General features: G+C 39.2%; 1 protein-coding gene across 2 annotated transcripts in view; it reads left to right on the top strand.

Moving 5' to 3' along the window:
- Positions 1-11859: 11859 nt before the first annotated feature.
- The window catches only part of LOC126412304 (uncharacterized), a 49273-nt gene continuing 38515 nt past the window's right edge, over positions 11860-22617 (top strand). For both annotated transcript variants that reach the window (XR_007575273.1, XR_007575272.1), the window contains exon 1: positions 11860-12233. The gene's annotated coding sequence lies outside the window, so the exon portion shown is untranslated. The remainder of the gene's footprint in view (positions 12234-22617) is intronic.

The following is a 22617-nucleotide window of genomic DNA, read 5'->3' as shown; positions in this document are numbered from 1 at the left end:
CTTCATCTCCCCAGCAGGAACCTACTGTCCTCTGCCCTCTTTGTATTGGTCATACCAGGTTGACACACAGTTTTTTTACTCTGTAGTGAGCCACCAAGCCTACAACCCCACCCTCCCCCCTTCCCTTTGTTGTTGCAAGGCACTTCAAATGGTGATTTTGGTCCTTTGCACTATATATGTTCTCTCGCCATACCTGTCCAGAGTGTAGCTGGATGACCCTCACATGGTTACATCTGTCCTCTGTTTTCTTTGCAAAAATGGTTTGTCTTCAATGATTTAAATACCTGAATTCCCTTGTGGAATTGGGGACCCTCCGTTAGTATTGGCATTGCTTTGGGAGGTCTTGGGCCATGCTTCCATGGTTCCTGCCCTCCCCTTTCCTCTACATTTTCTCTGGTTTTTTTGTGCCATTTTGCTTCACCTTTCCTTTTGCCTTCTTCTGGTGGTGTTGCCTCAGTTATCGCAATCATAGTATGGCCTGAGGATTAGGATGGGATGGTAGCATGGCTGGTGCCTCATCGTACGTAGCACCTGCTGTCACCCTTCCAAAAAAAATCCCTCATTTTCTAGAATTTCCCTACCAACCCAATATTTCTCTTGTTTCTTTGTTTGCCTGTTTTCCTTTACCATTTACTGCCCTGTGCCATTTGTGTTGTTCTCTGTAACCCAAGCAGATCTTTCCTGAGGTTAGCTTCTACCAGCTTTTCCATTCTTCTGTTAGAAATTAGTGTTTGTATTTTGCAACCATGAATTATTAAATTGATATTTCAGTAAATACAAATGTCAGTTCCTGCTTTCCATCTTGTACACCAGATGGAATAGTTCTATTTTGTGAAGGCTGCTCTCCCAAAGCCATCAGTAGTTCTGACAGGATGTTGTCTACTCTAGGGACCTTGTTCTGACTTGGGTCCTTCAGTGCTCTATCAAATTCCTCCTGCTTTATCATATCCCCCACCTCATCTTTATCTATATCCTGTTTTGCTTACATAACACTGCTTTCAGCTTCACCTCCTATGTATAGTCCCTGTATTATACTCCTTTTAGCTTCCCCTTCTTTATTTAGTAGTTATTGTTTATCTCAGTTCGTGATATTCATACAGATGCTTCTGTTACCTCCAAAGATCTCTTAAATTTTTCTGTTGGCAGTGCCAATCTTTCCCCTAGTGACGTATGCTTCTAAATCCTTAAATTTGAACTCTAGCTTTTCCTACTTAGAAATTTCATACTGCCTGTCACTCACTTATAGATGTTTGTATTCACTTTTGCGTGCTTCATTTGTTGAATTTTTATATTTCCTTTTTTTCGTCAGTTAAATACTGATCTCCTGTGTTGTCCAAGGATTTCTACTAAGCCTTGTCTTTTTATATAACTGATCCTCTGCTGCCTGTACCATTTCATCTCCCAAAGCTACCCATTGTTTGCTGCTGCAGGAATGGGCAATATTTATATCTTAAGAGTCATTCTTGTATAGGCAGAGGTTAGCAGAAGGCCACACCCTTTAAAATGATGACATGCAATAGTTTAGTTTACATTTAAGAAAAGTTATGAATTGTTGAAAAATTCTATCTTGGCAGGCCAGACAAAAATCACTAGTGGGTCACTGTTTTCCCACACCTGTTCTGTTGTGTTCCTTTCCCCTTTTCTATTGTGTTCATTTCCCCTGTTCTAGTCAGTCTTTGCCTAATGCTCCCTCCATAACTTAGAACCACCTCTTGCTCTTTCAGCTTATTCAGGTGCCGTCTCCTAAATTTCCTACCTTTCTGCCATTTCTTCAGTTTTAATCTAAAATGTATAATCAGACCCAGATTTCATTCTTTCTCTCAAAATTATATAATGAATCTGAAACCTTTCTGGCGTGTGCAACTCTTCCATGTGTATAATGTGTATTATGATTCTTACACCAAGTGTTATTGATGATGAAATTGTGCGCAGTGCAACATTCTACCAGGCAGCTTCCACTTTCATTTCTTTTCCTGGTCCACAATAATCTTCTATTTTTCCTTCTCTTTTTTTCCTACTATTGAATACCTATGTACCATCACAGTTAAATTTTTGTATCCCTTGACTGTCCTAATAATTTCTTTTGTCTCACCACACATTTCTACAATCTCTCCATCTGTGGAGCTAGTGGGATTGTAAACTTGTGCTACAGCTGTGGGTTTCAGCTTCATTTATCATGGCTACAATAATGTGTTCACAATGTTGTTCACAGTAGCTAACTTGCATTGTTATTTTCTTTTCCATTATTTCACTCGCCTACTCCTACATTACTTAACTTTATTTGTATTTACAGTCCTGTATTCACCTGACCAGAAGTCCTGTTCCTCCCACCACTGAACTCTACTAATTCCAGTTACATTATAACTTCACACTATGTATTTCCCTTTTTGAATTTTCTGGCATCGCTCCCAGATTAAAGGACCCCATTTACCATGCTCTGACATGTAGAATATCAGCTTTCTTTCTCCTGATGACAACATCCTCCTGAGTGATTCCCACCTGAAAATCCAAAAGGTGGATCATTTTTAGTTCTGGAATGTTTTACACAAGAGAATGCCATCACTTTACCATACAGTACAGCTGCATGCCCTCAGGACAGATTGCTTTAAGCTGTTGGCTGTACCAGCACAGTAAGGCCATTTAAGATGTCACAAGCAAAGTTCAGTCTCTCGTCCAGACTGTTGCACCAGCAGCTACTGAAAAGGGTGCTAAATATCACTCAGAAAACACACACACACACACACACACACACACACACACACACACACACACACACACACACACACACATACGTACATTCATGCAGCTGGACACAAGAAAGTTGTTTCATTGTGCCTGTCTGCAGCTCAAAATGTCTTCTTTATGGTGAGTTGCAATCTATAATTTTCATAATATCATTAATGTTCCAACCTGAGTTCTCTGTTATTTAATTTGTTTCATTATCATTCCATGACTAAACATCCTCAGTTTCTCTTCTACTTGCATATATTTGTGCCTAAATTTTGACAGTAGCTTGAAACTGATCTTTTTTCCTGATAATCAGGAGCCTCTCAAGCACAGAGAGGAGGCTGGCGGCAAGAGAAGAGGAGGAGAAGAACAAAAAGAGGCAGTAATGGTGAGTTTCATGAGTAGCATATCGTTACTCCCACACTCATTTCCGTTTCCCTTGTAGGTCACCCACAGTTTTCATGAGCATGGAGCTCCAACCAATTACTATAGGCCATTCTTTTGTGGGCTGCTATCACTTTCTCAATCTATTTTTTAACCTGAGAGTAAATGTCCCTCTGCAAAAGTGCAAAATACGGGAAAAAAAGTACGGGGGATAAAAAGTACGTGGGGGGGGGGGGGGAAGAAAGTACGGGGGGAAAAAGAAAGTACGGGGGAAAAAAAGAAAGTTTGGGGAGGGGGGGAATGAAAGTATGGGGAAAAAAGAAAGTATGGGGGGAAAAGAAAGTGCGGGTAGGGAGAAAGAACGGGGGGAAAAGAAAGAATGGGGTGAAAAAGAAAGTACGGGGAGGGGGGGAAAGAAAGTACGGGGAAAAAAGAAAGTATGGGGGGAAAAGAAAGTGCGGGGGGGGGGGGGGGGAAGAAAGAACGGGGGGGAGAAAGAATGGGGAGAAAAAGAAAGTACGGGGGGAAAAGAAAGTACAGGGAAAAAAAGAAAGTACGGGGGGAGAAAGTATGGGGGGTGGGAAGAAAGTACGGGGAAAAAAAGGAAGTATGGGGGGGAAAAGAAAGTACGGGGGAAAAAAAGAAAGTATGGGGGGAAAAAAGAAAGTACAGGGGGGAGGAAGAAAGTACGGGGGGAAAAGAAAGTAAGAAAGTATGGGGGGAATAGAAAGTACGGGGGGGAAAGAAAGTAGGGGGGAAAAGAAAGTACGGGGGGAAGAAAGTACGGGGAAAAAAAAGAAAGTACGGGGGAAAAAAAGAAAGTACGGGGGAAAAAAAGAAAGTACGGGGGAAAAAAAGAAAGTACGGGGGGGGGGGGAGTACGGGGGGAAAAAAGTACGGGGGAAAAAAAGAATGGGGCAAAAAAAGTACGGGAAAAAAAAGTACGGGGAAAAAAAAAGTACGGGGGAAAAAATACCGGCATAAGGCAATGTAAAATATTGGGAAAAAAAGTGAAAATACTGGAAAAAAGTAGTGGAAAATACTGGAAAAATACTCTTAATGAATTAACCATATATTGGTAACCAAGCTTTCATTCACCTGAAGTTGTCAGTGTCCAGCTCCCAAAACTGTTTCACCTTACCTTCAACAGTTCTTTCATATTCATTAAATATTTTTGAACTTAAATTGTGATACTAATACTGCTGATTTTGAAGGTGACATGGAAATGTACAGTAATAAAGGAAAAAAGTGCAACAGTAACAGCAGGTTGCTTCCTTTTAAATCACATGGCTTTTTTTCATGTTGTGACCAAACTGCCTTTTACATAACTGGCAAAACTTTTAATACTTGAAGTTTAGGGTCAGTTGTAGAGTGAAAGTTCTAAAGGAGGTGAAAGTCCTAACCCTGGTGTTTATTGATTTAGGAAGAACAGAACAGCTTTTCCTGTGTTCTCCTAACGGTAGTATATTTCTTTAGTTTTGTGCATGTTCTTCTCTTTGGAGTTTAATCTCATGTTTTTAACTGTAAATATTAATTCAGACAGTCTTACATGCATTTTTCAACCATTCTGAACAGCCAGCTACACTGCTCAATAAGCTGTGTCCTTTGGTGACATGTTGGGAGGGTAGCAAGTAACATTTTGAGATTTTTCAGCTTTTACAGTTTACTTCGTCAGTTAGTCTTGCTAGTAGGATGGGTAGGATGTGTGCATACTGTGTGTGGATGCAGGAGGAGCTGGCCACAGTTAGCAAACAGCTGAATGCACGTTTGTCTAGGGTCAGCCACCTTCAGACTGCTGCCTCAGGGTGTATCAGCAAGCAATCTGGTACATCCCATGGGACACCTTGGGTGTCACTGTTCCACTGAGTTACCCTGCTGCTGATATACATCAGTGGCCAACAACAGGGAATCTGCCCATATAGCAGGGTGGTGAAGTGTCGGTATTACTTGAGCCAGAGGACCAATGTGGAGGCTGGCCACATGACCTTGCCTGTATGTTCTAAGAGTGAACAGGTGGCCATTGCTTTAGCAGGGTCTGAGCAGGCAAATTTGGACACGGGTTTGCTAGTTATCAGGAGCTCAAATGTCATGCATATTGTGAAGCCCCTTAGGCAAATAGCATTAAGGGGTGGAAAGAATGCCTGTTTGCACTCGGTACAGCTATCGAGCACGTGAGGTGCAGTCTTCTGCAAGTTGTGGCTCACGTCGACACTGGTAGTGCTTGTTACATGTTTTCTGAGGTCATTGTCTGTTCGTACAAGTGATTGGGAGAGGTAGAGAAGGCTGCTGGCCTCACGTGCAGGGTTCAAGTAGAATCTGAAATTTGAAGGAACAATGCTGCAGTTTGAATCCAAGTGGAGGGTCTCGGTTAAAGGTTCCCTCCAAGGAAGTTTTCATGCTCAAGTTTTTCTTGGGAGCAGGAGCTAGTCCAAATCCAAGAAAGCTCCGACATACTTAGCAAGGTGTGGAATGTATATCAGAAAGACAGGTGAGGTGGCATAACTGTGGGGAATGTTCACTGCAGTTGAGAAGAATATTGTCTTTATTGTGGTCAAAGTTTATTGTGACAGTGAAAGTTATCTGATTGCATATAACAGGAGGCTTAGCTGAAACAAAGTTAACAGTTGGATGTTTTTCCTGCCACCTGTTCCAGAGTCATTCAAAGTCAGCCTACGGTCACAGTGCGAAAGTATCCAGATCGTGCAATAGCACTTGGAGGTGACTTTAACCTACCGAGTACAGATTGGGCCATCTATGGATTCATCAGAGGGGGTTCAGATGGTCTTTCAAAATACTTTCAAATAGTTTCCCAAAAACTGTCTTCAGCAGCCCACACACCGTGGAAATATCTTAGACATTGTAGCTTCAAAGAGGCCAACCTAATTGACGGCATCAGTATAGAGACCCAGATAACACAGTAAGCCACTTTCAAACTTGTTTCCAGATGTAAAGTTCAAGTATATAAGCTTGATCAAAGCTGGAATATTCAGGCCTGTTAGTTGGATTCAAGCTTGAAACAAGCATCAAAGTTGGCAGAGTTCAAGCTATATTTCAAGCTTGACTTATCAAGTTTGGCTCCAGCTGTATCTACACACGTGGAATACAGCCTGGTATTTACAGCTTGTTTTAAGCTACATAATTATTAATCTGAATTTATTGAACCTAATTAATTAAATAAATATCAGAATGGAAATGGTGTGAAAAAAATTATCAAGACATGTATGTTTAAAATTATTTATTTTCAAAGTGTTTGAAATTGTTTTATTTTAAAATTTAATTACTCTGAAGCCCCTCCGGCCCCAGCACACAGACCAGAGCAGGATCAAATATCGCTGACTTCTGCCGGTATAATGATCCAGTAACAGGTAAAATAAAATGTTAGCCATATCTAAACATAAAAAATGTAAAAAGTTGAAACTAATCAGCCTAAATATAATTTATGCCCCAGATTAGCAAAAGAACTTCAAACTCACTGATGTAGTAATAATCATTAACTAGTATAAACGTCACTGAGTAAGCAGCTGCTTCTGGTGGCTTCATTCCAAAGAATTTTAAAGTAATTTGAAATAACTTTATGTTTGAAATTTTTGAAGTAAAAATGACATTTGGGTAATTTTGCGATGACTTCATGAAGAAGGCACACATCACTATTTCTAACAGTTTCAGGGCCATTTAATCTGAATCTGAATTATAAAGAAACAATTACTTGAAATCATATACACCTCATACTGTAAGCTTATAAGGAAACTACTGTTTAGAAAATTGTAGAAGTTTTATTCTACCCACAATTATTTTTTGGCGAGTAAAACTGAATCAAAATGAAATAAAAGATGAAATCGAAGTGAATTTAAGAAATTACCAGTTCAGTGGAACTGAAATGTAAAAGAACAAAAAAAGGCGAGATTTTAAAAAGGTAAAATAACATTAGGCCTAAGTTTTAATTTATTGGTGCCACGTACTAGAGAGCTAGTTTAAAATGACATCTTTTTGCTGAACATCTTGTAATATGTATTCTTAGCTGGTAATCCATTTCACTTTCATCCATGCTCAATTTTTCTACATAAAAGAATATGATATTTTTTTACATTACATAATAATATTTAACATTTCTAATATTAACGTACCACCAGAGAAAAATGCACCAACGTACCTGTAATACATTATATATCCTCTTCAGACCCGGTGTAGCAGTAAGGCAGGAGACGCCACACACTTACCGAACTATTTTCCAGTATAAAACAAACTTCACAACAGTCAACAATCGTTAACACGCGTCACAAAGGTAAAATGGCCGTAAGACTAGCAGAGTCAGTGCAAGGCTTATAAATGCTTGTGGCACTTCCCGTGGACATCTATGGAAGCTATGCTGCGCGCGTCTGCTGTACAGCCTTCCAGGGAAATTACAGTTTATTTCAAGCTTGGGAAAATTATTTTAATTCAAGCTAAATTTTTACAGCTTGATGTAAACTGTGTAACAGGTTGATTTTTCAATCTTGAATTTTCAATTGAACCTAAACTCAATATCCACCTTGAAATAAGCTGTGTAACAGGCTGATTTTTCAGTCTTGAATTTTCAACTGAACCTAAACTCAATATCCACCTTGAAATAAGCTTGAGTGCTAGCTGGGGATGGGGATTAGTGATAGGGATGTTATCATGATGATTTCAGGTATAAAAATTAATCAGTGAAGAAGGCCAGTGGAGAAATAGCTGATAAGCACTTGTTAGTGTAACACGTAGGAATGGATAGATATCACTTATTTCCCTTAAGATTTCCCATAATACCTCTACGACAAAGTTTAAACAGATTGTTAGTTGCGGCTCTAGAGAAGTATGAAGTGAATTAAGGTTGGAAAAGACACACTGTGGTTTAATAATGAAGTCAGGAAGATGTTAAAGCAAATATGAGTAGAGATTCATGCATCTGTGGAAAGATATAAGTGCTTAGTGTAAAACTACTACTACTACTGTTGTACTGTAGAAAAAGATGTCAGAGAACCCAAGAAAATTCTGGTAATGTAAAATCGGTCAGTGGTGCTAAGGCTTCTGTACAGAAGTTCATTGACTAGTTTAAAGTGGCATTTTAGATAGCAAAATAAAAGCTGAAATTTTGAATTTTTTTGTTTTGTTTAAGAAAGCATTCTTGCAGAAGAATTGTACAAACATACCATTGTTTGTTTGTTGCACAATGTCCCATATGGTTAACACAGTAATATGTATCCCTGGTGTAGAGAAACAACTGAACGGATTAAAAGCAAATAAGTCACCAGGTCCAGATTGAATCCCAATTTAGTTTTTACAAAGAGTATACTAAGGCATTGGCCCCTTCCTTAGCTTTAATTTGTCACAAATTTCTCACCTAGCACAAAGTCCCAAGAAACTGATAAAAAGCTCAGGTGTTAAATGAAGAGTAAAAGAACAGGTCTACAAAATTTCAGACCAATATCCTCCTCAGTTTGCTGCAGAATTCATGAACACTTTCTGAGCACTCTAGCTTCCCCCCTTCAAGCTAGATGAGCTTCGTTCTTTGTAGTTTTTTTGTTTGATGCTTATTTCATGAGATATTTGGCCCGGCCACTATCAATGGACCACCCTGTATATAAGGAACCTCTGAATTCAGTGACAGTGCCATACTGTGAAAAACATTGGAATGATATGTGTAATCTGATAGAACAGAGCCCTGGAGATGGAGCAAAAGAAGTTGACATAGCTGATGTAAAATCAAATAAAGTAATTCCATCAGAAGCTTTTGATATGTATTTTCAGGACTTTCTTGTTCCTTTGTGGCCATAATTTGTGGCTTACAATAATTTTACTCTAAGTTTTTTTTATGCGAAGAATTGAGGAAAAATGTGTGTAAGATGTGCAAGGTGATATGACATACTTACATCATTAAAAAAAAAAAAAAGAAAAGAAAAGAAAATGATAAATACCTATACAGTATTTGTTCTTTTACATTGTAGTGGTAAAATTGAGCAAATTGGAAAACATTTTGCAATAAATATTTACTTATCATTCCTTTGGCTCTTAACAAATGACTGTATTGTTGAACAGCCTTGAATTCTCTGCATAACGCTTCCTATTGACACATGCACTGACTAAGAGTTTTTTATTAATCAGCATTGTACTGTAAATGATTGTTGCATGGCATGTGATTGTTAGTCATCTGCCTCCTGGCTCCCCTCATACATGCTTTCAGGAAAACCAAGCAGATTAATGCTTATCTATCCCACTCCATTACACTTGTACTTGTACCAATACAATTCATTTTAATTCCGAATATTGTGTTTTTAATGAATAATGTAAGATATGATTTACTGACACATTAGTAAATCCCACAGAGCATTAAATCTTATTGCAAAAAGGATTTTAGTGTGTATAACCTCTTAAGCTTGGATATATTCATTAAATGGTGTCATGTTTTGTCAACTAAGACTGAAAAAATTGACTTTTTTTTCAAAAATATCGATGAGAGAGGGGACACTATAAGACAACAAGTACTATCATATAAAATTAGTGTCACTGACAGCTTTTAGGTCTAGCTTTCCTGCCAGACCTCACATACTATCAGTTTCTTCTCATACTCCTCCATTTGGCCCCCAGTCACTCTTCTGGGCTCTGATTCTCATCTGAGATCATGAAAACTTCGTACTGCCTGTCTCAGTTTGTCACTGGCATTGATTGAATTTTTAAAGTTGATGCCAATATCTCATTTATATTGATTGATTGATTGATTCAGTCTATCTGGAGGTCAGTAAGCTAGTAGGACAACCCTGCAGTCTTCAAAGTGGAGGAAAGTGCTACTTTCTTTCAAGGCTGTCCTCAGTGTGGCTAGTGTGTGAGGATGAACACACAGCAGCAACATGTCTTCCAGCAGCAAATCAAACTTGTTCTTTTAAGCAGTTCATATTGGTGCTCAAACTAACCAAGTATGTGCTAAATTGCCATGTGAAATGTATATCCAAGAGATGAGCCTCATATGGTTGAATTTTGTTGCAAGAAGAATGAAAAAATAACCTACTGCTCCAGTGTAAACTCTAAGGTGCACTGTGTTGTGTCTTCCTAAATGTGGAGTTTCAATGGAGTGATTAAAACACAGTAGGATAGAAGAGCTCACATCAAAGAATGGGATAAGAAGTTCATTGTGGCTTTCGACATTAGAGCACAGCATTGCACATACACCTAAAATTATGTAGTATGTCCACAAGTTGCTCTCATTGATTGTGCGTAATGTTACATGCTACTGTGTTTTAATTATATTTTGAAATTAAGTGAATAATGGAAGAATATATGATAACACAGAAACATTTATTTTGGGAAATAACATTACGTATATATTGCATGTGTGAGCATGTATTGCTCATATAGATGTTTAGCTTTTTGCCAAATAGTATCACATTTATCATCCTTACGAATCTTCTGATTGTAATTATTTGCTACATGAGATTGTTTCTTCAGTGATTTGATTCTGTACTTTAGTCAAGCATTTCAAACGTCAGTCATACATAAATTCTGTGCTTTACAGTTAAATGATCTTTACAAGTGATAGCATAGGTGCATATCAGAATTTAAAATCATGTATATTCGGGTTCAGACTTTTGAGTGGGGCTACTTCCCATGTTTATAAACTTTAACTGATTGCCTTCCAGGTGTAATGGTTAATAATAAAAAAAAAAAATAAAAATAAAAAAAAGAGGAAAAGAAAAGGTTGAAAATGTGGGAAGTCACGGTGAATGAAAAGGGCTTTTTAAAATCGTTAATGACCGTGAAAAAGGGAAAGAATGAAATGCAAATTGGACTTCGTATTACAGAAAAGTTATCGGACTTCGTGATTCGGAAAAGCTATTGTTGGGGTGGTCCTTGTGACGTTTCTGAACAAAAGTCAAACCAATTTCCACTACAAAAACTATTTGAAAGAAAACAGAGAGTAACAAAATACGATTAACAGGGGGAGATGGCGTAGATATGAGTTCATCCTTTACCATGTTAACATGTCTTCTCTCGTGCGGCGTCTAGCTCTTGTTCTCCAAAAATCTCCTGCTTCATTTCAGCGTGAAAAGTCTTAGCTGCTCCGAAATTTTGCAATAAATTTCATTGTCCAGGAATTACTGATGTATACAAATCAAAATCATCTTGATACTGAATGCAATGTATTTTACGTTTCTGCTTCCATCCTCCGAAATTCATATAAACTTCCACAATACGTCTGCACATCAATAAGTTTTTTCGTCTTAATCCGACCAAGACTAGCTAATAAGTAAGTTAAGCTTCCGCTCTCAGAGACAAAAGCGGGTAGTAAAACAAAAAGAGTTACAATTTTAGTACCTTCATTTTCTTATAAATTATACCGTCGCAGCTGTACGAGCGCTCGACGGCAGAGAATATATATATATATATATATATCTGAGGTAACGAGTGTAGCGCGGCGAAATTCAAAGTCCCGCTACATCGCCCCCTCGACTGTCACGCTAAAACATTTAGCGTGGCAGGCTAGGAAACAATGTAATAGATATACCTAAATGTCAATATACACATATTTTCATAGGAAAGGCCATTTGCATTCTTAGGGGATAATCTTTGTCAATATTTACTTTCTAAACCTATATACTACATACAATTGTTACAGATTTGATACTGTTTACAAAATTAATATACATATATTAACATAGAGTTTGTTTGAGCAAGCTGCTCGCCAGCGCAGTTAATGTTGTGTGCTTCCAGCGTTTCATTCCCAATCCATCTCTGGCAGCCTTAGTCTTTGCACATGCGCAATAGCATCACTGTGTCGTCGCGTCCGGCAGTTTCAAAATCGTTGTGTTATGACAGTCTTGCCATTTATGCTGGAATAATAACTTGTAATGAACACTATGTGAAAGTGAATACTATGCATGTTAAGTCCGGTGACACAATAAGATTGAGCGTGTGCGTGATATGAAGCAATGTCCATATCTTCTGTTACGACACAGCACTCCAGGTCCTAGTGCGTTTTCATGACTAAAAACTACATCGACCACATATGGCCCGGGAACAATAGCCTCCACGTCGCCTACTACAGTTGCTGAGTTTGTGTCTCCGAAGCATCTGAAAGGTGGCCAGGAACAACGGCTTCGAAGTTCGCAAAGGTAGGTGTTTCATCACGTTGTTTACACTCGCCAACAAACGTTCATTTGCAGTGTGAAAATCCTCATTATCGTCGAAATAAATTGCAGTTTATGTTGGTTTACAAACAGTTATTTGGTTTATGCACCAGAAGTTTCACAAATAACACAAATTTCGTCGTTTACAACGTACACAGTTTGCAACACTTTTTGCCATATTTACATTTTAACAAACTTCACTGTGTCCCAGCATGTTTACATCGTTAATTATGAAAGCTTACATTTCGTGGTCACATTTCAAAATATGTTGACAATGTGCAAAGTTTTAACACGTATACAAATACATATAAATTTACAAGAGTATGCATGTGAAATATTTACACTAAAAATTATACTAAGTCCCATTGGCTTTCTTTCATTGGGGTTTATGATCATTATGAGTTTCTTTATTCAGATTTGGGCGTGCCAAGAGGTATCAGACTTAATATTTAAAGCAAGGGCTTTCCTTCATTTATTATTCATTTCTTTCTTTTGATTACATATCTGGCTAGTGGTTGACCAGTCTTGTAATGCCATCATTAATCCTTTTTCAAAATACTTAATTTTCTTCATGTCTTTTTATTCACATCTGAATGTTTACTGTCACACAACATATTCTTACATTCCATAAACAAACAATACCCAGCTGCAGGAGGTGGTAGGATAATGGAGAAAGAAAGAGAATGGAAGGTTCAAATGCCTCTGAGCACTATGTGACTCAACTGCTGAGGTCATTAGTCCCCTAGAACTTAGAACTAGTTAAACCTAACTAACCTAAGGACATCACAAACATCCATGCCCGAGGCAGGATTCGAACCTGCGACCGTAGCGGTCTTGCGGTTCCAGACTGCAGCGCCTTTAACCGCACGGCCACTTCGGCCGGCAGAATGGAAGGAACTAGTCACTACCTATAAACTACCAAATCCTACAGCTACTACATAAACAAAGAACATAATACATTATAACGTTTGCATCACCTTCAAGGGGTGTGTGAAAGGAGGTGCTTACCATTTACCAAATCATGGGTAAATGTGTGTCCTTACGTCAAGTATGTGTAGTGTAACATCATGACAGATTCTCAGTTTGTGTTCTGACTGTTCATATGACTAAGTGTATTATACCTTAACAAATCATTGCATGAGTAAATCACATATCTGCTCAGTACTTCCTCGATATGTCCACTTCTTGTGGATACTGTCTATTCAAATGGAAAATATATCTCTCAGAGATTGTCTCTCTCATAATGTGTGTAATATAATAACGTACCAAATTTCCTCTCCCAAGGTTGACCATTAACTCCCTTCTACTTTAGTGCAGTAGAAACATCATGTATGTGCGTGTGTGTGTATATATATCATTTATTTCTATAAAACATAAATAAAGAACGTAGTATTATAATTGACAGTAAAATATCTCATACTCAGTGTCTGAGGCTCGACGTCGGCTGGTCACTGCTCCTTTGCATTTACCTTTCATAGCCTGAAAAGCCAAATATTGTCTTCAACGCAGATGTAATTTTGTCATCTGTTCGCTTAAGTGGAGGTGTTGTACAAGTCACAAAATGGCCTTAATAACTCTCCTATCTTTTGCTTCCTCAGGGTTTTCTGTTGTGTGTAAGTATAATAAAGGCTATCATGGCACTAAATTTCACTTTTGTAATTTTCTTTATACAAATGTATTTACATGAGGGCTGTGTAAAAACTGTATTTCAACTGAAGTTCCTTAAAATATCATTCTCCTGTCTGAACACAAACTGTAAATGTTTTCTTCCACACGGTGGCTTAACAAAACTTAATGAAAGGTTACTAAGTTACACTTCTGAAATAAATTAAAGCTAATGTGTTTCCAAGTTACATTCTTATTACACTTCTTTCAACAGCTGTAATCTTCATTATGTTCAATCTGCTTATCTTGCATTCATTCATTTTCAAGGGCAATGAAAATAGAACACGTGAGTACAAGATGTTAAATGTGTATCTAACTCATCACAAATGTTTTCTTTCAAACTGAAATTGTTACGTAGGCCACCTAATCTTAAAGATGTGGACTGTTTTCTCACTTCTCTATGTAGCACAATATTACCAAAACATTCTCATTCATTCCTTACTCACATATTCCTCATCAAACATTAATATAGGCCCTATCACATACGTGGGGCCATCTCGCACTTCCATTCTCATAAAACTCCAATAATATTTTCCTCAAATAATCTCTTGTTTCCATCAACTACTTCACAGTAACTTACCTTCTTATATTAACCTAAATATTAACTCATTCATACTGATCATTCATTCTTACATCCTCATTCATTTTGCTACATACCTATGTCACTACTGATCTCAGTAGCTATTATCACCTCTCATTATAGTGTCTTAAAATAACTAGTTGTTGATTCACCTTGCAATTTACAATTAACAACAAATGTAACCTGCATAGATCTCATTCCTGTATGAATATCTTTTCTCATTCAGTAAGTGTACTTACCTGGGTTTACATTCTCTTCATAGTTATGTGTGCAAGTGTAACTGCAGTATATAATTTCCATAAATTAATGTTTGTGTTCTTAGGCTGTATAACTTAATGTTCGTGTATTCAGTACAAATATTTACGATCTCTTTTTCACAGCGACTTGTTCATGTCCAAATTAGTTGTCATTATATTATGTTGTTTTAGTGCACAAAGGGTTTCAAATGTCTGTGGGGATGCAGCACCCTCGGCTTGTGAGATAACGGGTATTCTAGGGAGTAACAACCTGGGTGAGGTATGCTTGCTATTCTGAAAGGACCTGAATATAATAGCTGCCATTTCCTGTTCAGTTGTTTTAATTTTGTTGATTTCACATGCGTCTAGCACCAATCTGACATTGCCATCTTGCTTGTCTACTGCCAGGATAGGATTGCAATAAGGGGAATGTGATTTTTCTATGACACCCCAGGTCAACATACTCTCGATTTCGCGTAAAACTGCAGGTTTCTTCGCCCATGGAATATTATAATGTGTCCTAAAATAAGTCTTATGTGGCTTAACATCCATTTTGTAGCCATAACCTCTGATTACACCAGGCCTCTCACTGAAAACTTGTGCATAATCACATAATAATTTGTACAATTCTTCTCGCTGTTGTTTCGTTAAATAGTCAGATTCAACACATGTCTGATACAATAAATCCTGCTCAATCTCCTGATAGTCTGAATCTTCAAGTGTTAAATTACATACACTAACTATGGTAGGATGTTGTTGTTGTTGTTGTGGTCTTCAGTCCTGAGACTGGTTTGATGCAGCTCTCCATGCTACTCTATCCTGTGCAAGCTTTTTCATCTCCCAGTACCTACTGCAACCTACATCCTTCTGAATCTGCTTAGTGTATTCATCTCTTGGTCTCCCTCTACGATTTTTACCCTCCACGCTGCCCTCCAATACTAAATTAGTGATCCCTTGATGCCTCAGAACATGTCCTACCAACTGATCCTTTCTTCTGGTCAAGTTGTGCCACAAACTTCTCTTCTCCCCAATTCTATTCAATACTTCCTCATTAGTTACGTGATCTACCCATCTAATCTTCAGCATTCTTCTGTAGCACCACATTTCGAAAGCTTCTATTCTCTTCTTGTCCAAACTATTTATCGTCCATGTTTCACTTCCATACATGGCTACACTCCATACGAATACTTTCAGAAATGACTTCCTGACACTTAAATCAATACTGGATGTTAACAAATTTCTCTTCTTCAGAAACGCTTTCCTTGCCATTGCCAGCCTACATTTTATATCCTCTCTACTTCGACCATCATCAGTTATTTTGCTCCCCAAATAGCAAAACTCCTTTACTACTTTAAGTGCCTCATTTCCTAATCTAATTCCCTCAGCATCACCCGACTTAATTAGACTACATTCCATTATCCTTGTTTTGCTTTTGTTGATGTTCATCTTATATCCTCCTTTCAAGACACTGTCCATTCCATTCAACTGCTCTTCCAAGTCCTTTGCTGTCTCTGACAGAATTACAATGTCATCGGCGAACCTCGAAGTTTTTATTTCTTCTCCATGAATTTTAATACCTACTCCGAATTTTTCTTTTGTTTCCTTTACTGCTTGCTCAATATACAGATTGAACAACATCGGGGAGAGGCTACAACCCTGTCTTACTCCCTTTCCAACCACTGCTTCCCTTTCATTTCCCTCGACTCTTATAACTGCCATCTGGTTTCTGTACAAATTGTAAATAGCCTTTCCCTCCCTGTATTTTACCCCTGCCACCTTTAGAATTTGAAAGAGAGTATTCCAGTCAACATTGTCAAAAGCTTTCTCTAAGTCTACAAATGCTAGAAACGTAGGTTTGCTTTTCCTTAATCTTTCTTCTAAGATAAGTCGTAAGGTCAGTATTGCCTCACGTGTTCCATTGTTTCTACGGAATCCAAACTGATCTTCCCCGAGGTTGGCTTCTACTAGTTTTTCCATTCGTCTGTAAAGAATTCGTGTTAGTATTTTGCAGCTGTGACTTATTAAGCTCATAGTTCAGTAATTTTCACATCTGTCAACACCTGCTTTCTTTGGGATTGGAATTATTATATTCTTCTTGAAGTCTGAGGGTATTTCGCCTGTTTCATACATCTTGCTCACCAGATGGTAAGAGTTTTGTCAGGACTGGCTCTCCCACGGCCGTCAGTAGTTCCAATGGAATATTGTCTACTCCGGGGGCCTTGTTTCGACTCAGGTCTTTCAGTGCTCTGTCAAACTCTTCACGCAGTATCGTATCTCCCATTTCATCTTCATCTACATCCTCGTCCATTTCCATAATATTGTCCTCAAGTACATCGCCCTTGTATAGACCCTCTATATACTCCTTCCACCTTTCTGCTTTCCCTTCTTTGCTTAGAACTGTGTTTCCATCTGAGCTCTTGATATTCATACAAGTCGTTCTCTTATCTCCAAAGGTCTCTTTAATTTTCCTGTAGGCGGTATCTATCTTACCCCTAGTGAGATAGGCCTCTACATCCTTACATTTGTCCTCTAGCCATTCCTGCTTAGCCATTTTGCACTTCCTGTCGATCTCATTTTTGAGACGTTTGTATTCCTTTTTGCCTGTATCACTTACTGCATTTTTATATTTTCTCCTTTCATCAATTAAATTCAATATTTCTTCTGTTACCCAAGGATTTCTACTAGCCCTCGTCTTTTTACCTACTTGATCCTCTGCTGACTTCACTACTTCATCCCTCAAAGCTACCCATTCTTCTTCTACTGTATTTATTTCCCCCATTCCTGTCAATTGCTCCCTTATGCTCTCCCTGAATCTCTCTACAACCTCTAGTTCTTTTAGTTTATCCAGGTCCCATCTCCTTAAATTCCCACCTTTTTGCAGTTTCTTCAGTTTTAATCTACAGGTCATAACCAATAGATTGTGGTCAGAGTCCACATCTGCCCCTGGAAATGTCTTACAATTTAAAACCTGGTTCCTAAATCTCTGTCTTACCATTATATAATCTATCTGATACATCTACATCTACATCTATACTCCGCGAGCCACCTTACGGTGTGTGGCGGAGGGTACTTATTGTACCACTATCTGATCCCCCCTTCCCTGTTCCATTCACGAATTGTGCGTGGGAAGAACGACTGCTTGTAAGTCTCCGTATTTGCTCTAATTTCTCGGATCTTTTCGTTGTGATCATTACGCGAGATATATGTGGGTGGTAGTAATATGTTGCCCATCTCTTCCCGGAATGTGCTCTCTCGTAATTTCGATAATAAACCTCTCCGTATTGCGTAACGCCTTTCTTGAAGTGTCCGCCACTGGAGCTTGTTCAGCATCTCCGTAACGCTCTCGCGCTGACTAAATGTCCCCATGACGAATCGCGCTGCTTTTCGCTGGATCATGTCTATCTCTTCTATTAATCCAACCTGGTAAGGGTCCCATACTGATGAGCAATACTCAAGAATCGGACGAACAAGCGTTTTGTAAGCTACTTCTTTCGTCGATGAGTCACATTTTCTTAGAATTCTTCCTATGAATCTCAACCTGGCGCCTGCTTTTCCCACTATTTGTTTTATGTGATCATTCCACTTCAGATCGCTCCGGATAGTAACTCCTAAGTATTTTACGGTCGTTACCGCTTCCAATGATTTACCACCTATGGCATAATCGTACTGGAATGGATTTCTGCCCCTATGTATGCGCATTATATTACATTTATCTACGTTTAGGGAAAGCTGCCAGCTGTCGCACCATGCATTAATCCTCTGCAGGTCCTCCTGGAGTACGTACGAGTCTTCTGATGTTGCTACTTTCTTGTAGACAACCGTGTCATCTGCAAATAGCCTCACGGAGCTACCGATGTTGTCAACTAAGTCATTTATGTATATTGTAAACAATAAAGGTCCTATCACGCTTCCATGCGGTACTCCCGAAATTACCTCTACATCTGCAGATTTTGAACCGTTAAGAATGACATGTTGTGTTCTTTCTTCTAGGAAATCCTGAATCCAATCACAAACCTGGTCCGATATTCCGTAAGCTCGTATTTTTTTCACTAAACGTAAGTGCGGAACCGTATCAAATGCCTTCCTGAAGTCCAGGAATACGGCATCAATCTGCTCGCCAGTGTCTACGGCACTGTGAATTTCTTGGGCAAATAGGGCGAGCTGAGTTTCACATGATCTCTGTTTGCGGAATCCATGTTGGTTATGATGAAGGAGATTTGTATTATCTAAGAACGTCATAATACGAGAACACAAAACATGTTCCATTATTCTACAACAGATTGACGTAAGCGAAATAGGCCTATAATTATTCGCATCTGATTTATGACCCTTCTTGAAAATGGGAACGACCTGCGCTTTCTTCCAGTCGCTAGGTACTTTACGTTCTTCCAGCGATCTACGATAAATTGCTGATAGAAAGGGGGCAAGTTCTTTAGCATAATCACTGTAGAATCTTAAGGGTATCTCGTCTGGTCCGGATGCTTTTCCGCTACTAAGTGATAGCAGTTGTTTTTCAATTCCGATATCGTTTATTTCAATATTTTCCATTTTGGCGTCCGTGCGACGGCTGAAGTCAGGGACCGTGTTACGATTTTCCGCAGTGAAACAGTTTCGGAACACTGAATTCAGTATTTCTGCCTTTCTTCGGTCGTCCTCTGTTTCGGTGCCATCGTGGTCAACGAGTGACTGAATAGGGGATTTAGATCCGCTTACCGATTTTACATATGACCAAAACTTTTTAGGGTTCTTGTTTAGATTGTTTGCCAATGTTTTATGTTCGAATTCGTTGAATGCTTCTCTCATTGCTCTCTTTACGCTCTTTTTCGCTTCGTTCAGCTTTTCCTTATCAGCTATGATTCGACTACGCTTAAACCTATGATGAAGCTTTCTTTGTTTCCGTAGTACCTTTCGTACATGATTGTTATACCACGGTGGATCTTTCCCCTCGCTTTGGACCTTAGTCGGTACGAACTTATCTAAGGCGTACTGGACGATGTTTCTGAATTTTTTCCATTTTTGCTCCACATCCTCTTCCTCACAAATGAACGTTTGATGGTGGTCACTCAGATATTCTGCGATTTGTGCCCTATCACTCTTGTTAAGCAAATATATTTTCCTTCCTTTCTTGGCATTTCTTATTACACTTGTAGTCATTGATGCAACCACTGACTTATGATCACTGATACCCTCTTCTACATTCACGGAGTCGAAAAGTTCCGGTCTCTTTGTTGCTATGAGGTCTAAAACGTTAGCTTCACGAGTTGGTTCTCTAACTATCTGCTCGAAGTAATTCTCGGACAAGGCAGTCAGGATAATGTCACAAGAGTCTCTGTCCCTGGCTCCAGTTCTGATTGTGTGACTATCCCATTCTATACCTGGTAGATTGAAGTCTCCCCCTATTACAATAGTACCTTTTAGTACCTTTTAGTATCTCCAGGGTTCTTCCGTGTATACAACCTTCTTTCATGATTCTTAAACCAAGTGTTAGTTATGATTATGTTGTGCTCTGTGCAAAATTCTACCAGGCGGCTTCCTCTTTCATTTCTGTCCCCCAATCCATATTCACCTACTATGTTTCCTTCTCTCCCTTTCCTACACTCGAATTCCAGTCACCCATGACTATTAAATTTTCGTCTCCCTTCACAATCTGAATAATTTCTTTTATTTCATCATACATTTCTTCAATTTCTTCGTCATCTGCAGAGCTAGTTGGCATATAAACTTGTACTACTGTAGTAGGTGTGGGCTTCGTATCTATCTTGGCCACAATAATGCGTTCACTATGCTGTTTGTAGTAGCTTACCCGCATTCCCATTTTCCTTTTCATTATTAAATCTACACCTGCATTCCCCCTATTTGATTTTGTGTTTATAACCCTGTAGTCACCTGACCAAAAGTCTTGTTCCTCCTGCCACCGAACTTCACTAATTCCCACTATATCGAACTTCAACCTATCCATTTCCCTTTTTAAATTTTCTAACCTTCCTGCCCGATTAAGGGATCTGACATTCCATGCTCCGATCCGTAGAACGCCAGTTTTCTTTCTCCTGATAACGACATCCTCTTGAGTAGTCCCCGCCCGGAGATCCGAATGGGGGACTATTTTACCTCCGGAATATTTTACCCAAGTGGACGCCATCATCATGTAATCATACAGTAAAGCTGCATGCCCTCGGGAAAAATTACGGCTGTAGTTTCCCCTTGCTTTCAGCCGTTCGCAGTACCAGCACAGCAAGGCCGTTTTGGTTATTGTTACAAGGCCAGATCAGTCAATCATCCAGACTGTTGCCCTTGCAACTACTGAAAAGGCTGCTGCCCCTCTTCAGGAACCACACGTTTGTCTGGCCTCTCAACAGATACCCCTCCGTTGTGGTTGCACCTACGGTACGGCTATCTGTATCGCTGAGGCACGCAAGCCTCCCCACCAACGGCAAGGTCCATGGTTCATGGGGGGGGTATGGTAGGATATACCAATTGAAATTGACTTACTTTGTGATGTTTTTGTCGTGGTTCAATCGTCTTGTTAAGTTCAACATTGATTAGTTGTTCTCCTACAGATAATTGACATATACCATTACTTAAATCTATGATTGCTTTGTGTTCATTCAAGAAATCCATCCCTATGATGCAGTGTACAATAAGCGTGTCTACAATCAGAAAATTACACTTGAACTGTGTACTGGAAAACGTGAAGTTGACTAGGATTGGCATGCGTATGTTCTTAGATTTAGTACCTGTGGCAGTAACCACGTGGCAATTCTGTACGGGTGAAGCAGGTATGTTTATAATTTGTTTCAATTCATTATAGAATGCGGTTGACATCACACTTGCAGCAGCACCAGTATCGAATAAAATGTGTACATCATAATCGTTAAACTAAACCCATGCCATAGCTTGTATGAATTCTTTAACACAGCTGTCTGACTTAATGTTTTTCTCGTCTGTTAAGTCCTGTTCTCCTGTCATTTTGTTGTCGTACCTGAGGAAATAAACCGTCTAAGCCGTTGCGCTCTTACAACACCTCACGACCGAAGCACGAGGGCTTGGCTCGGTCGTCGACTGTTTTCCATCGTCTGCTGTGTTTGGCCGGGTTCATTGACCAGCTCCACTATGTTTACATTCCAGCCGGTTGTCGCCCACGCGTCAGCTGATGGCGCGCTGCAATTGTTATTGCTACTTCGTGGCGGGGAGTGCATAACTGTACTGGGAAACGGCAGATTCCGTGGAGGGTTATGATTTATCATGCGTGAATTTTGTGTGTTCCACATATTCTGTCGGTGATTGTTGGGATTGATGTTGTTTTGGTGGTAATTATGTCCGTTATAGGGCATGTCCCTGTAAAAGTAGCCCGGGTTGTACCGGTTATTCTCACGTCTCCTATTCCCGTTGCTGTTGTTGTTGTACTGTCTGTGATTTTCATTTTGCATGTAGTTACCATTTTGATATGGGTGATAATTATTGTTGATATTATTCCACGAATTTCTGCGGTTGTTCCTACCGTCATACACGTTTCCATTTGAATATGTTTCGCGCGCAGGCATCGCAGGCATGGTTCCACCAACCACCGTCACTAAGGTTCCTTTGGGGTGGGTGCTGATTTTGGTTACTAATATGAGTAAAATTTGAATGGTGTGAATCGCCTCTGTAAGCTACGTCCATTTGATCTAAGATGTTTAAGAAAGTCTTAACGTCATTCTCCGGTACTCCTATCAATCTGTCTCGGTATGGAAAGGGTAAGTGGCTCTTTAAAGTGTCAATTATCGCTGGCATATCGGCTGGTTTGGACCTGTAGAGTATCTTGTCTAGGTACCTCTCCAAGTGTTGTCTTAATGTCTCTTTTTTTAGGGTCATAGGTCTCGGGGGTTACACAGTTCTCTCCTTAGACACT

Source organism: Schistocerca serialis, chromosome 7, assembly GCF_023864345.2.
Source record: "Schistocerca serialis cubense isolate TAMUIC-IGC-003099 chromosome 7, iqSchSeri2.2, whole genome shotgun sequence".
NCBI classification, from domain to species: Eukaryota; Metazoa; Arthropoda; class Insecta; order Orthoptera; family Acrididae; genus Schistocerca; species Schistocerca serialis.
Note: the sequence above shows the minus strand (reverse complement) of the source record. Positions and strands in the feature narration are given on the sequence as shown.